At 42.6% G+C, this 16,515-nt stretch overlaps 1 long non-coding RNA gene across 2 annotated transcripts in view; it reads right to left on the reverse strand.

The window, feature by feature from the left end:
• The window catches only part of LOC147022006 (uncharacterized), a 62,954-nt gene that overhangs the window by 14,291 nt on the left and 32,148 nt on the right, over nt 1-16,515 (reverse strand). For both annotated transcript variants that reach the window (XR_015061038.1, XR_015061037.1), the window contains exon 3: nt 9,662-9,743. This is a non-coding gene — a long non-coding RNA (uncharacterized LOC147022006). The remainder of the gene's footprint in view (nt 1-9,661; nt 9,744-16,515) is intronic.

Raw genomic sequence — 16,515 nt, forward strand, 5'->3', positions numbered from 1 at the left:
CACCTACCATTATCTCGCCGCAATCCGGTCTCCGAACCTCAGAGAGAGCTGCAATCCCGATGTCCAAACGCTTGAGCTCAGATGATAACAGAGACAGGTGATCATCCTCTCTTAGGGATAGGACATTTCAGGCACCCACCCGAAGGGACCGCCTCAGGTTAACCCAAGGAGACCGCCGTCTGGTGGACGACACCTCAGCACCACTCCGACACACTCTCCCGCAATCTGGCCCAGGGATGTTACCCCGTGGTTTCCCTCCTATCAAAGATTGGGGGTCCCGAAGGCTTTGCCCCAATCCCGTCATCCGGTGAGCTGCCCTGCGAAGGGAAGCTGCACAGGAGGTACTCCCACGGAGTGGGTTTTCAGATTTTTTTGCGTTTTTGCGTTTTGCGGAATGAAGGGTTTTACGGTGGCCGGAGTGCAAATCCTGCCACCAACCTCCCAATAAGAAGTAACCCAACTGCAGGAGGACGTCTGCAGACACATTTGGGCACTAGATATGGATGGCCGTTGGCTCACAAGGAGCTCTTCCGCCCTTTGACAGGTTTTGTTTTTAATCCTGCTGGGTGTCCATATCCAAACACCCCCCTCACCAGAAAACCTGGTGGGGGAGACGGTTTAGTCGCCGACAACCCGACCATGGAACAGGTTAGTACAGGTTTACATGGTACCTGTAGCAGGTCACAGATCGAACCTGACCTGACAAGAACCATTTGGCAATTTAAAAAAAGCATGAGTATTTGATCGCTGCATGACTGAACATCATCACTGTTGTGGATCTTCTACCAATGGGACAGTCACGTATCTCTAAGGACGAGTGGATAGTTACATAGAAAGGGAAAAGCAACAGGTCAATTGAGGCCTGGAAAATGGAAAAACATCCAATGTCAATTCGACCCTGTCTTGATTGAAACTTTTGTTTCCCTCAATCAGATTCATTGTGCCATTTATCGCGATACGTTTTTGCAGGAACAAGCAGCGTTCGACAACCTCGCAAAGCCCGCACAGCGTTCTCAGACCGACAACTTTCTGAGCTAGAGAGAAGCTTCAAACAGCAGAAATACCTAAGTGTTCAGGATCGCCTGGATCTCGCAGCAAGCCTGTGTCTCACTGACACACAAGTTAAGACCTGGTATCAAAACCGCAGGTAATGTATTCAACTTTGCTCGCATTATAACTATTGCTCTAGACAGTGTATGCGGAGGATGGTGTGCAAAACAGCTTAACAATTGTACATATTTGAAGTCACACATTACATAAAATATGTGATACAGCAGAATTTGTTTTGGAAAGAAAAGCAAAAGTGAATTCCATGTAGAAAATAAATTGTGAGAAAAAGTTGTGCAGGAAGAGAGGGATGAGTTGGAAGGAGATGAGAGGAAGGAGGTATTCATGGTACGGTGTATGTGATGCTATACAGTCCCTATTATTTACACCGGAGAGAGTCTTTCTCAGAATAATTTCAACTTGTTCTACTGGACAGCACCATTTGATGATTAGCCTCTCGAAGAAAGGCTTTAGAATTTCTTTAGAATCATGTCAGAGCACAAGGTTCAACCCTATAATACAATTTTCATAATGTGATCAACCGGGGAATAATTGCAGGAAAATAAATTAGATAAATGTTCACGGAGATGCTTATGTGGATCGGTAGAATCTACATGATGATTAAGGCGAAGGTTTTTATACTTTCATATGGAGAACATAATGAAGGCATTAGTACCCTGTGCACAAGTCATGAACTCATCATACGATTGTTCGAATCACTATCCAGTGCAGAAAAAAAAGTATCGATAATAATTTATGTCAGTGTGTGTCAGTGTGTGTCAGTGTGTGTGTGTGTGTGTGTGTGTGTGTGTGTGTGTGTGTGTGTGTGTGTGTGTGTGTGTGTGTGTGTGTGTGTGTGACTCCTCCATAACTCCAAAACCATGAAACCTAGTGGCCTGAAAGTTTGCATGCATACAAAGGGAACTCTAAGATAGTGCATGAAGAAAAAATTGGGTGTTTGGATTAATTAAAACACTTCTTTTGAAGATAATTAACGGCCTTATATAATTATATCCTTTATCAAGGCTTCGTCCTTGGTCAGTCCCTTTATCAGCCAGCTCTCCCTTGCTGGGGTCTTAATTTGCCATTTTTGGGGGCTTGCTCAACAATGCCTTGACTTGGAACAGGCCGCAAGTTTCCTCATGAAAAAGCACTCGATTTTTTTTTCACTTTCCTCACTCATATCATCGAATGCCTCATCTTCATACCTACAAACCATGAGATACATCACGATGCTTCTAAATGCCCAGAAACACCAGTGTTCATGGCTTTATTTAATCTCCGCAAATGTGATAGGTTCTAGAATCTCTTAACCAGAGTCAAATTTCCAAATTTAAACTTCTTAATTGATCTTATCAGCAGTACCGACTGCTAAAAAATTTAAGTGTTTATTTGTCCAATTCGGACATTGTTTGACATTCTGGGTGTATCTGAGTGTCTGTGACTTTATTTAGTTTCTGCACATGTGATAAGCTCGATAGTCTCTTAACCTGAGCCAAATTTACAAATTTAAACTGCAGAATTGACCGTAGCAGGTGTTCCGTGAGCATCAGAGGCGGCTATTTGGACATGTGGCTCATTTTCATGATGCTTATCCTGATCACCGGATTCTCTCAGTGAGGGAGCCTCGTGAGTGGAGGAGGCCAATGTGTGACCTCGTGCCACGTGGTTGCAGCAGGTTGATCGGCATCTCAAGGAGATGGAGATGGGACCAAGGTCTCCCTTTGGAAAGAAAACTGCTAAAAAAAGATCGAATTGAACCTCATGTGCAACTTACTACTGGGTGCTTTGAGGAATCCTGAAGAATTGTGGAGTGCCTTAAAGACTACCATCCTTGATGTTGCCAGTGGATGTCTTTGAACTCACCATTGGGTGAAGAAGGATTTTGTCTCTCAAGGGACACTGGATACCATTGACCAGAGTCGCAGAGCCAGGCTTAATGGCAGAGCTGAGCTGTTCAGGGAGTTGAGGCGTAAAACTGTACGTGCCCTGAGGGTGGACAAGGAGGCTGATTTGAGAGGAATCTGTGAGGGGGTGGAGCAACATTTGTGGCCAAGTGATTCTCATCCTGCTTACAGGGGAATTCATGCATTGCAGTCCTTCAAGTCAAGCCCATCCCTCAGTTTCCTTTGTCAAAACCAACATCCAGGCTTTCACTGACATCTTGGATGCTGCTATCTTGTCTGTATCTGTTTGTGGTGAGGATGTAGAGGTCACGGAGAGATTCACTTATCTTGGCAGTGATATTCATGTCTCTGCTGGCTGTGAGCCAGAGGTCAATAGATATCTGGATCGGGCTTAGGGAGTCAGAATTCACTGGATCATTGGGTGTGGCGCTTGTAGGTACCTGTGCAGGAGTTTGAAAGTCTGAGTCTTCAGGTCATTGGTGCTTCCATTCTTGCTCTTCGGATGTGAGACTTGGAATCTGACCAGGGATCTGAGACAGACTTGATTCCTTTGGTACCAGGTCTCTTCGGAGAGTCCTTGGCTGTCACTGGTCGGACTTTGTATCCAACGAGCCGTTGCTGAGAGAGACTTAAATGATATTTGTACCTGCATAGTCCGTGAGCTTCAGCTGTGGCTGTATGGACATGTGCCTCATTTTCTTGACGCTGATGCTGCTCACCAGATTCTCTCAGCGAGGGAGCCTCATGAGTGGAGGAGACCAATGGGCCAACCATGTGCCTCGTGGTTGCTGCAGGTTGATCGGCAGGCATGTCAAGGAAATGGGGATGGGCCAGGCATCTGCCTGGGGGATGGCCAGATGGAGGCCCCTGGAGTACCGGTGGAAAGTGTATGCAGCAGTGCACTGCTCTGGCGCATGCTCCCACACCCGACCTGACTTGATTACCATGGTTGAGAAAACCTAAATTGATGAATTTGAAATCTAAAATAGAAACAGTAAAGATGTTCCCATAACTCTAAGCATATTTTATCTAAAAGGCTGAGACTTTAGTGCAATGTTTAATACGTTGGACAGCCTTCAATTAGAACTGGAGACCAGGACTCTGCTAGGACAGTAGAACTTATCATGCTTTTTAAAATGGCAGGGCAAACCGGGCTTCAGGCTCGGGACCTTCTAATAAATCATAATCCACCCATTATATCAATGTCCAAGACTTTTGTAAGTGAATTGGTTCATCTGACAGTACTTCAACAATACAGGCCCGATCCTACAGGTTTTCTCCTTTCCTGCAACTCACCTTTCTTTTAAACGTTTTCAAGGATTCCTTATTGAAACGCTTTGTTTTAAAATATTTCTGATCATTTAACACTCACAACTCCATAATTGTGAGAAATAATCAATCCCAGGTTTTACTTCTGATTTCCGCTCCACACATTAAGACTTCATTCACCTAATTTATTGGCCCTCATTAATGCTGATGAACAAGGCACATTTAAAAAATCTTCAGATCGAGATGCAGGTATCTCTCGATTTACGAAAGGGATAGGTTCCTGGAGAACGAATGTGAACGGAAAAAACATATTTAATAAAACTTTTTCCCCATTATTTTAAAGGATAAAAATAGGGGATGCATTACTGACCCAAAAATTTCGGCCTCCCTAACGTAATATTTTCTTTCACTTTTCAAGAAAGAAAAAATATAAATAAATCCTACTTCATACTAGAAAAATAAGAAATCCTGAAACTTTTCAAGGTGTATGTACTCACCAATGACGGTGAGTTTCTCACCTTTCTCATATTGTTTTATTATGGCCATCTTCATGTCTAATGTTATAGCCTGATGAGAAGGTTTGTCTGGGGGCAGCAGTTGAGCTTTAGGAAGGTCTCTTGCTGGAAATCTTGAGGGAGAAGTGAGATTACGGCTGATATGGAACGCTTCACAAGGAGAGGCACAACATGGCAAACAAAGGTAGACAGACCGACGCTTGGTGCTACGCGGAATGCGTCATGCTCATGTACTTGTGGCTGTGACATTGTTCACCAAAGGAGTAGAGCGCTGTTTGAAATGTTCTACACAGTGCTCTCCTGTCCGATGCAGTATTTTCATTTCAGTGTGCGCAAAAAATGTGATTGTAATTCGAAAAACATGCTATAAAAAGTCAGTTTTGTTGTGAGAAAATGTAAACCGACCGTTCATAAATCGAAGGATACCTGTACAATCTATATGTTACTAAAATTCTCATCTTGTACATATATATGTATGTATGTATGTATGTATGTTCCCAAAATACAGTCAAAACGGTACACGATAGGGCAAAATTTTTAGGGCCAGCTTACTCACCATTCTTCTGCGGTGTGCAGTATCAAGTTTCGTTCAAATCGGGTAACGAAAAAAATTATTAAAAAATCAATTCCCGATTCCGTCAAGTACTCTTCGGGAGTATTTCATCAACGCAAACAACCTGAGCGGTATAGTTCGCTGGAGCTATCCTTTTTTTTCTTGAAATGATTTTTTTTTTCATCAACCTATGTCACAACGGGAACCCAACGGGTTCATGGGTCATCTAGTGGTCCAATAAATGCTTGCCTAAATTTTTGATGCATACAAGTTTGTATTATCAGTTGGGACTTTCTTCTTACTAATTAGATACACTCAAACATTGAATAATTAACAAAAACGTTGGCGTATATTGGACTATTGAGAATACCTTGTTCCGAGAACCTTTTTTGATGCTGCAAATATGAGTGCTTTCAGGGTTTCTATTGGGTCACGAGTGCCGCCGATAGCTCACCGAGTTTTTTTGTGAAGGACACTGTAACATCCATAATGTCCGTCAACTAATGCAGGCAGACGGGACCTTCATTGAACGTCCATCCAAGGGATGACACACATATTAATGAATCACCCTACCTGTGAAACACCGTGATGACAGTGTATAGCTAGGTCGGGAATCAAACCCAGGATAGACAGCTTCGAGGCGAGTGTGCGTACCTCCAGGCCATCCTGCAAACCCTACATGCTGCCATTATCAAGACAGTAAAGTAAAATATGTTGAAATCAAATGTGTGAAAGGAAGCCCTGACTAAGTTGAATGACACCACAAATACGATGGGATGATAAATTGAAGTGAAAGTGGCTGTATTCGTTTTTTCCTCTTTCAATAGAGGCACAGTCTGCGTTATGTGAAAGATATATGTACGTCATTTTAAGCTGGAAAGCATGTTGCAGTTCCGCAGCTCATCATGAACCATCTTTTCTTTACATAAGTGGAGAAAAAAGATGTAAAAGGATCTGTCAGACTATAATCCTAACTATCAAAATGTCTCACGAAGTTTTGATTCTTTCATTCTCTTGGTCTCTGCAGAACCAAATGGAAACGGCAGAGCACTGTGGGCCTGGAGATCATAACGAACGGGGGTTCTTTCATGCCTATTCAACATGTCTTCCACAACCTGTTCCAGTACCCTTTTCCTGTGTCAATACAAGACTCCGTATCACGGCCTCGTACATTACACCGAGATATCAGATCAGGTGCAATGGAAACTGCTGCCTTTCCAGCTCCGTCAAGTTTGCATGGGGATTCATTTCCCCCCGTCTTACTGCAGGAAAGCAAATGGGAAACTGCTCCTGGTCATCTGTTTGTTGAGGCCTTGCCTTTAGAGTCACATTTGCAGTCTCAGTCCAAATCCCAATGCATATATTTGTTTCCACCTCAAGGTCTCGTCTTAAATGGTATTGCCAGGCCTCAATAATACATCTTAATCTTTGCTTGAACATTGTGTGGCTACAACAGAAAAACGACGGGATCATTATTAGCAGCGTCTCGCGTAGCGAACGCTGCTCATAGAGAGCTCGGCGTTGTTCTTCTTCTTCTTCTTATTGTGAAGACAAAACCTTAATCTCGAGGACTTGGCTCTTGTATATACGAGATCGGATCTCCTTAAATACTGAGCACATGTACACATCCTCACATAGACGGTGCCTTTTGAGAGCGTCTATCATGAACTTTTAAATATATTCGGACATTTTCTTTAAAGTTTCGAAAAGTTCACTTTACTATTTAAAGATTATTCCATTTATCGTATTGTAATTTCGTAAATACATTATTAATTTCGTAAATACACGAAATATCGTAAATACGTAAAGATATTATGACGCGTTTCGCTATTGGCTTAATGAAGGCATGTGATGAAATATCGGAAGTTGTTGTTTTTCAAAAAAAAAATGTAATTTTTTTTTTGTTTTTTTTTAGCCGACAAAATTTTAGGACACTGCTCGTGGACACATTTGTCATTGTTTATATATATGACAGCACATTTGAGTTCCGCAGTTCAGAGCTTACTGCAAGAATAGGCAGTCGGTACTATCTTAAAACAAGGACAAATGTGTCCACGAGCAGTATCCTAAAATGTTGTCGGCTAAAAAAAAAACATTTTTTTTAATTTTTTTTAAAAAAAAACAACAACAACTTCCGATATTTCGTCACGTGTCTTGATTAAACCAATAGCGAGACCCATCATAATGTATTTACGGATTTACGATATATCGTGTATTTACGAAATAAATTATGTATTTACGAAATTACAATAAATGGAACAATCTTTAAATAGTAACGTGAACTTTTCGAAACTTTAAAGCAAATGTCCGAATATATTTAAAAGTTCATGATAGACGCTCTCAAAAGGCACCGTCTATGTGAGGATGTGTACATGTGCTCAGTATTTAAGGAGATCCGGATCTCGTATATACAAGAGCCGAGTCCTCGAGATTAAGGTTTTGTCTTCACAAGAAGAAGAAGAAGAAGAAGAAGAAGAAGAAGAAGAAGAAGAAGAAGAAGAAGAACAAGAAGAAGAAGAAGAACAACAACAACGCCGAGCTCTCTATGATCAGCGTTCGCTACGCGAGATGCTGCTAAAAACAACTGATCATTTGGGAACCTCAACAGACACCTGATACATAAAGTATCATTCCATACGAGTTGTATCATGTATTAACCGAATGTACTTTGCCTTCTTTTCCCAATGTGATCTTTCGTTGGAACGTCACTAATCATGGAATCAAGTGAGTACATTGAGTTGATGATCAACCACAAGATTCATAGGTAACAAGACGAATACCTTTAGACTTGTTACATAAAATAACTTTTGAATCTAGCCAGTCACAGCCTAACGCTATACTCTTGCAACACATCTTAACACCCCCTCCCCACCTCTGCTCTGTGACTATGATTTTTTTTTTCTTGAATGTCTAAAACCTTACGGGGCACACCCCATGTACAAAATATATGCCACTGGATCTTTTATAGTCGCATGACAGAAGCCACATTCATGTAGTTTCACCCCAACCCTGCACAATGGCATGCCCCACAATGCAGTCCTCCCTGCTGGTACTCCGATGGATTGGGGGTTTGGCCTGATTTGATTCCACTAGGAATCGAACCCAGGAAACCACAATGGTCTGAGGGGATAATACAAGCACAAAGCTATTCTGTTCAACCAACAAAGATAATACAGTGCAGTATTATGGTATTGTGACAATGTAGTGATGTTTATCATGAAGTGTACAATGGATATGAAACTTCTTACAAAATGAACTCTTTTCCATCTGTTTTATGAATGTCTGAAGCCACTCTTTTGGCTTGTTTTGAGATACTGCTCGTGTCAAATAAAGTAATCTAGAACAAGTTTATTAGGTGGTTCCATGTATGTTCACCCATACTTTACCTTCCTTACCCAGGTAGCGACAAAGATTTGCCCGCTTATGAACGAGTTCATTGTAATCTTGTACAATGACCAAGCAGAGCTATTGTCATTGTAACAAAATGATCACGAAGTTGTGCACCAATGAACACTCTAATCATAACGTTATCGGTGGTTTTTTTGCAACTAATTGCATACCCAGTTGTTTTATCTTTGGAGAAATCAGGAAAAGTTGATCAACTCTTCATTTCAATCCTATAATTTATAGATAATAGTGAAAAACCCATCCTTAAGACAGGTTAATTCTCCCAGAATTACGGATGACTCGTCATACCCCCTCACCAAGGAGGAGCAACATATGATAACTTACACATTTACATACAGTAGAGAGAATTGGGGTCCTCTACCCCATCCCGAACCCTGTGGGCTATGAATGCTACCACCTAATCCTCATCCTCAAAAGATATATCTGAGGGAATGTTTGGGTTTTCTTTTACACAAAACATGGTTAATTTCCAACACGATGACCACATATGAGTGGATGTGAACCACAATGTGATATCTGACTATTCCATAAAGAGTATGAAATGTAATCATGTAATGTGTACACATTTACATGTTTAACTCAATCTTTGTGGACGTCTGCAATCATAGGCTATGGGTCTCCCTGACTCAGATTTCATATTATTTTATATTTACAAAACGATAACCATCTTTATTGTACTAACTTCAAACAGCAAGTTTTTAAAAAAACACAAAAAAACAATGAACTATTTTGTAACTTTCATCAAAACAAGGTTCGTCTCAAACCTCTTTTGGTTGTTACTTTACATCAATAAACCTGTCGACTCTCTGTTGTCATCAAAACTGATTTAAGGAGTTTTGTTTGGTCAGTCGAAAACTCTAACTTGTCATCAGCAACGTGTAGTGTGTGTGTGTGTGTGTGTGTGTGTGTGTGTGTGTGTGTGTGTGTGTGTGTGTGTGTGTGTGTGTGTGTGTGTTACTAACTTAAAGTCTCATTGGTGACAAGTTGGAATCTTCTTCCTGGTAACCACCTGAGTCCTTGTTTGAGCTGCCACCTGAATACAAGCTGGTGAATGGGGTAGATTCAGGAACATTTTTGACATTTTGCAAAACTTTAGAGTAAATATCACCTTTGCACAAACAAAACAAAAAAATTTGCTTATACTGTGCATCAAATCAAAGTAAAAGTTGAGAATTAAGATCACGAGAAACACCCACACCCTATGGGAGTGTAACATCCCGGTCAGTAAAACACTTGGACTTGTCCCACAAGGAAAAAAATGGAACGATCTTTTCTTCCTCTTATTTTGTATGCGGCACAAGGCTGCAGGGTATCTAAGGATCATTGGCTGAGCACGTAGCTGTGCTGCTGATGCAGTGTCCTCTTTTTATTTTTTTGTATACATTGTGGAGGCTCGTATGAGAACCAACACACCGAATGTACAACAAGGGGAACAGGAGACAAGAGGGGTGGGAGAGGGAAGGACAAAACATGAGGAACAGAGAAGTGAGGAGATCAGCGGAAGCGAGAGGGATTGGGCGGGGTACACAGGGTAAAACAAGATGGACACCACAGGGACTTTCAGGTTCTTACACGACAGGGACTTTCAGGAATGAAAGCAGGGAATTTGAAGGTGGGTTTGGGGTGGATTAGCTGGGGTAGAAAATATTGTGGGTTTGGATGGGGGAAGATAAGAGATGGTGGAGAACAGCTGTTTTGAAGACCTGGAGGGAAGAGTGGGATTGAAGAGAGTGTGGGAGTTTTTTTTCCAAAGATGGGGAAAAAGAAGAATGAAAGAGTGAAGGTGAGCAGTCATTCTTGATTTTGGTAGTTTTACCAGAAGGGGGTTGCTGGCGAACCTTGAGCACCCTGCAGAAATATGTGACGGGCCATATCTCAGACAGAGCAGAAGAGGTGAGGCCGGAGGAGAGACGGGAGAAGACAGAAAGACCACCGACCTGCCTGCGGTGACAGAGTGAGAGACCCAAAGACTCAGCCTCATCACGGGAGATAGCAATGATCCTACAGGCTATCTGTAGGTTATGGCAGAAATTTGTAATTTGTACATGGTGCCGCCGGTAGCTCGCCTACTCTTCGTGAAGGACACCATGGGATCTTTAATGTCCACCAACTAATGCCGGTAGATAGGACGCCTGCTTACCACCCATTCGAGGGATGGCACACACATTGATGAGTCAGCTGCCTGTGAAGCACCAGGATTACAGTTTATAGCTGGGCCGAGATTAGAACACAGCATACACAGCTGAAGGTGAGTGTGCATACCTCCAGACCATGTTGCCAGCCCTCATGTGTACAGCGCAAAATTGTGTCATCTCCATGGCAGACTTGCACACCTTCTCTCACAACCACCAGCAGTGCTATACGATGAACATTTACTGAGAGAATTTGAGTCATCGCCCCCCTCCTGAAGCCCCTTGACTATAAATCTTCCTGGGCACACCCTAAGTACAACCATCAAATTTCAACTCATTCCATCCAATCACTTAGGAGTGCATACAAATCAGGCACGCGCGTGCACACACACGAACACACACACACGGTGTTACGAAACAATAGACCACTAACTACTGAACAAGGCCATACTCGAAAACCACAATTCAAACAGACCAAAATTGTCCACAGCCTGGATAGACTTTTGGCAATGTCCCACATTCATGCATGATAAAGTGCATGCAAATGTACAAGATAAATCCCCAAATAATCAATCTGATTGAGAAAGCCATGGATCTATGAAACAGCACACCAATCCTATAGCACTCAGAAGGAAAATCGAAATACCAGGAGTGAAGATATGAGGTGGGATCTTCCAAGGAGACAGCTTCCCCCTCCTGTTTTGCCTGGCTCTGGATCCACGAAGTAACCTCATTAATGAGCAAGGACATGGATACATACCAACAGCCAATAAAATAACGTCCAAAGAAACAAGAAAGGTGACACGTCTACGGTCTACTGTACATGGATGATTTAAAACTCTTTGCACCGGACGACGAAAAATTGGCATAACAACTAAAATTAGTGAAACGGAACTCTGATGACATTCAAATGGAATTTGGCAGACCCCAAAAAACGGACAATATATTTAAAAAAAAATTGATCTAGATACAACAATATAGGAGCTAGAAAACGAAGCATCTTACAAATATCTCGGAGTAGAAGAGGGCCACCAAATATGTCAACAATAAAAACTGCACAAAATAATTACCAAAGAAGACGTGCATAGAACGAATCTGATCCTGAAAATGTACCTGTCCAAAAGGAACAAAATCAAATCCATAAACCAACTAGCAGTACCAGTGTTCCATTACAGCTGCTGCGGAATAGTAAATTGGCCACCAGTGGAAATCAAAAAACGAGATATCAGAACAAGGAAACTCCTGACTATCCACAAAAATCAGTGCATCCCAACAATGTACCTGCCAAGGAAATAAGGAGGTGGCGGCCGGATGGAACTCAATCAAGTGCACAGAGTGATTACTGTAGGATTAGCAGAGTGCGTGAAAAGTTCAACAGATGCCCGGATACAATTTTTACACAAGCATGAACACAACAAAACAGAAAAGGTATCTCTCACTCACCTTGCAAAAAACTTCCAAAAACAGCTGTGAATAGATGTCATGCACGAAATCGAAACAGCAACAATTACAGCCCCAACGATTGTAAAAACCACAAAAGAAAAATACAAGACAAAATATCAACAGATACTGTAAATAGTGATAACTGGAAGAAAGACAAAAGGGCAGGGAAATACACTGCTGGTCAAAAGTTTTAGAACACCCCCATTTTTCCAGTTTTTACTGAAATTTAAGCAGTTTAATGTTTCAATATACTCTGAAATTTAAGCAGTTATATGTTTCAATGTATTCTGAAATTAAAGAACAGAACAAACAAACAATTGCAGATAAAAAATAAATTATGGAATCGTTTTGTTGAACAAAATTTAATCTAAATTTTTGACTCATCAAAGTAGCCACCTTTGGCAGATATAACAGCCGGACATACTCGTGGCATTCTTTCTACAATGGAAATCAAATATTGTTCGGAAAGTTCTTCCCATCGCTGCTGCAGAAGTTCCCACAAATGTGTTGCACTTGAAGGTTGCTTTGCATTCACCCTTCTGTCCAGTTCATCCCAAACCAGCTTGATGGGGTTTAAGTCTGGAGACTGTGCTGGCCATTCTATGACTTGAAACTGTCACTGTTCTTTTCTTCTCAGGGAGCTCTGACATAGCCTGGAGGTAAGTTTTGGATCGTTATCTTGCTGTAGGATGAACCCCTGACAAACTAGGCGGAGACCAGAGGGTATTGCATGGCACTGCAAAATGCTGTGGTTGCCCTTTTGGTTTAGGGTGCCAGTCACTCTGTACAAGTCGCCAACTCTGGATCCAGAAAAAGAGCCCCAGATCATCACTCTTCCTCCTCCATGTTTGACAGTTGGTGTCACACACTGAGGAACCATCCTTTCACCGACTCGACGGCGTACAAAAACTCTGTGTGATGAACTGAAGATTTCAAATTTTGATTCATCGGACCGATGAATTTCTAAATAAGACCTTCTTCCAGTTTTCAGTAGTCCACTAACGGTGCTTCATAGCCCAGGTAAGCCTCTTTTTCTTATTTTGCCATCTTAGCAATGGCTTTCTTACTGCCACCCGACCTGTCAAACCTGCAGCTCGAAGTCTTCTCTTCACAGTTGAAACTGAGACTTCCTTACTTCGACCAGTGTTAAGCTGTGCTTGAAGCTGCTGTCCTGTGAGACGCCCATCACCTAAGCTGTTGACTCTCAGAAACTTGTCTTCTGATTGTGTTGTGGCTTTGGGTCTGCCAGACCTCTTCCTATTATATTAGAGTTTCCTCCAGTTTCAAAGTGCCTTTTGATGGTGTAGGAAACTGTACTCACTGATACCTTGGCTTCTTTGCAATTTCTCAAAGGGAGAGACCTGCACTTTTTAGGGTTATAATGGTCTCTCTGTCTTCCTTTGTTAATTGTCTTTTTCTCACCATTATGATAGCAATATACTACTTCCTGCAGTGCAATATTGTCCAAATAATGCTTCAGAGGGTGTAGCAACACAGTCTGTTCCAACACTGCTTTTATACAGACAGAGGGTTTGTAACAAATCAACAAAAGTTGGGACACCTGTAGGAATTGTTTGCATCAACCTTCAAGGCTTAATTTACTTCCATTGCTGCAGAACACCTGCAGTTGCTAACCAATTACTTGTTCCGTGAAAAGGGCCTTTCTCAACAACTCTGAAATTTACATTATTTTTCAGTTTTTGGAAACCTAAACTTTTTTTTTTTTTTTTTTTTACCTCTGGCAGTTTATCGCTTGGCTTTGTAACACTTCAGGTTATTCACTGGACTTGAACTGCTTCAATTTCAGTAAATACTGGAAAAAATTGAGGGTGTTCTAAAACTTTTGACCGGTGTTGTATATGTGAAAATATAAAGAGCTGGACAGATCGGTGATAGTCAAGGAAGGATCACTGGAATGGCTAAGAAGAGGTCAGCTCATTTGGTACACAGAATGAATCATTATAAATGCGCAAGACCAGGGACACCACACAAATGGCTCTAAAAAAAAATGGCAGGACTGAGCCAATTGGACAAGTGGAGATTCTCTATGGTAGAAAAAGAAAGCATGAGTCACCTCCTATCGGGTTGCAAAAAAATACAACTCATGTCAGAACAGCTGTACACACAAAGGCATAACAAAGTTTGTATAGTAATCCACAAACACATCTGCAGAAATTTCAATAACTCAGTTCCACAAAACTCATGGAAACACGAACCGAAAACAATCATTGAAAACAAGAATGGAATGCTCACATGTGACATGATGGTCCCATTCAGCGTGAATATATAAAACAAAGCACTGCGACCATCATAGTACTCAGATACAAAAAGGAAAAATGCATTTTTAATTGAGGTTTCAATACCCAGTGATTTTGGTCCAAATAATGCAGCAATCAAGAAAATGATCAACTCTCAAGACCTCAACAATGAAGTGAAAAGATCTTGGAAGCTGAAGAGCATCAAACTTGTTCGAGTGATAATTGGAGCAATGGGAATGATAGAGAAGAACCTCACAAATATCCTACAAACCATCCCTGGGAACATTACTGCAAATGAACTACAGTTGGAGGCTCTCCGGGTATCAGTGAAGATCCTGAAAAGAGCCCTCGAAACAAAACTCTGAGAACAACACAACTTCACAACTGAGCCCATGAATCACGATCCTTCACGGATACGAAGGTGGATATTTTGAGTCCTGGGAGGACTCCGTTCCACCTTCTGAAACCTGCATAATGGAGATAACAATGAAACACACACACACACACACACACACACACACACACACACACACACACACACACACACACACACACACACACACACACACACACACACACACACACACACACACACACACACACACACACACACACACACACACGCACACACACACACACACACACTTTTTGCCAAGTTCTGCCTGTATGGGACAGAGTTATGTGGGATCCAGGACCTGTGACAAATATCACGACTTTGATGGTCGTGATAACCAAACCGAGGGTGGCAGCTTTGGTGGCACAGAGGGACATGAAAGGGGTGCCCAGAGTTATGCCGATAGACACGTTTTGGGATGCGGTCTGGCACCCAGGCCTTGCCTTGTTGGATTTTGCCGACTTTATCCCATCAAGGAAGAATGAGACAGAGGAAGGATGAGACCAATAAGGAAGACACTGAGACTGAGCGTACCCTGGAGGCCACACGGGAGATCGCGTGGATCCACATCGTGACCACATCGGGGAGGGAGGGGGAAATGGAGCACGGAAAAGGAGATGGCTTGGTCCATGAGTCGTGGTTCCTTGCTGGGGTGAAAATGGATGCTTGAGGGCTGGGGAAGACTCCACTAAATGTAACATGGAGAAAGAGACTGCTTGGCCCATGAGTCATGGTTCCTTGCTGGGGTGAAGAAGCATGCTTCTGGACCAGGGATAGCTCCAATTAACAGAGCACTGATAAGGAGATGGCTTGGTTCATGAGTCGTGGTTCCTTCCTGGGGTGAAGATGGATGCTTAAAAACAGACAAACACCAGTTCATGAAGTATAGTAAGGATTACGAGCAGGGACCGGTGGAAAATTACATAGAATGCAGAATGTGACTTCAAGCTCTCAACTCCCCCCAGACCCCTCTCACAACCCCCAAGTCCACAAAGTTCAGGTCAGGTCAGGTATGGGAGCATGTGCCGGAGCAGCGTGTTGCTGCGTCTACTTTCCGCTAGCACTCCAGGGGCCTCCGTCTCCCCATCCCCCAGGCAGATGCCTGGCCCATCCCCATCTTGAGACGCCGCTGCAACCATGAGGCACGTGGTTGGCCCATTGGCTCCTCCACTCACGAGGCTCCCTCGCTGAGAGAATCTGGAGAGCAGGATCAGCATCAGGAAAACGAGCCACATGTCCATACAGCCGCAGCTGATGCTTATGGACGATGCAGGTAACAAACCTCATTTGAGTCTCTCTCAGCAACCCCTTGTTGAACACAAAGTCTGACCAGCGACAACCAAGGATTCTCCAAAGAGACCTGGTACGAAAGGAATTAAGGCTCCGGATCAGAACCCTGGTCAGAGTCCAAGTCTCACATCCAGAGAGAAAGGACTGGAAGCACCAAGGATCTGAAGACTTGGACTTTCGTCCTCCCACACAGGTACCGGCAGCACCACACCCCATCATCCAGTGAATCCATGACTCCCCAGGCCCGACCCAGACGTCTATTGACCTCTGACTCGCAGCCAGCAGAGACATGAATATCA

Source organism: Eptatretus burgeri, chromosome 8, assembly GCF_056783735.1.
Source record: "Eptatretus burgeri isolate ZD-2024b chromosome 8, Ebu_testis_v1, whole genome shotgun sequence".
Taxonomy (NCBI): Eukaryota; Metazoa; Chordata; class Myxini; order Myxiniformes; family Myxinidae; genus Eptatretus; species Eptatretus burgeri.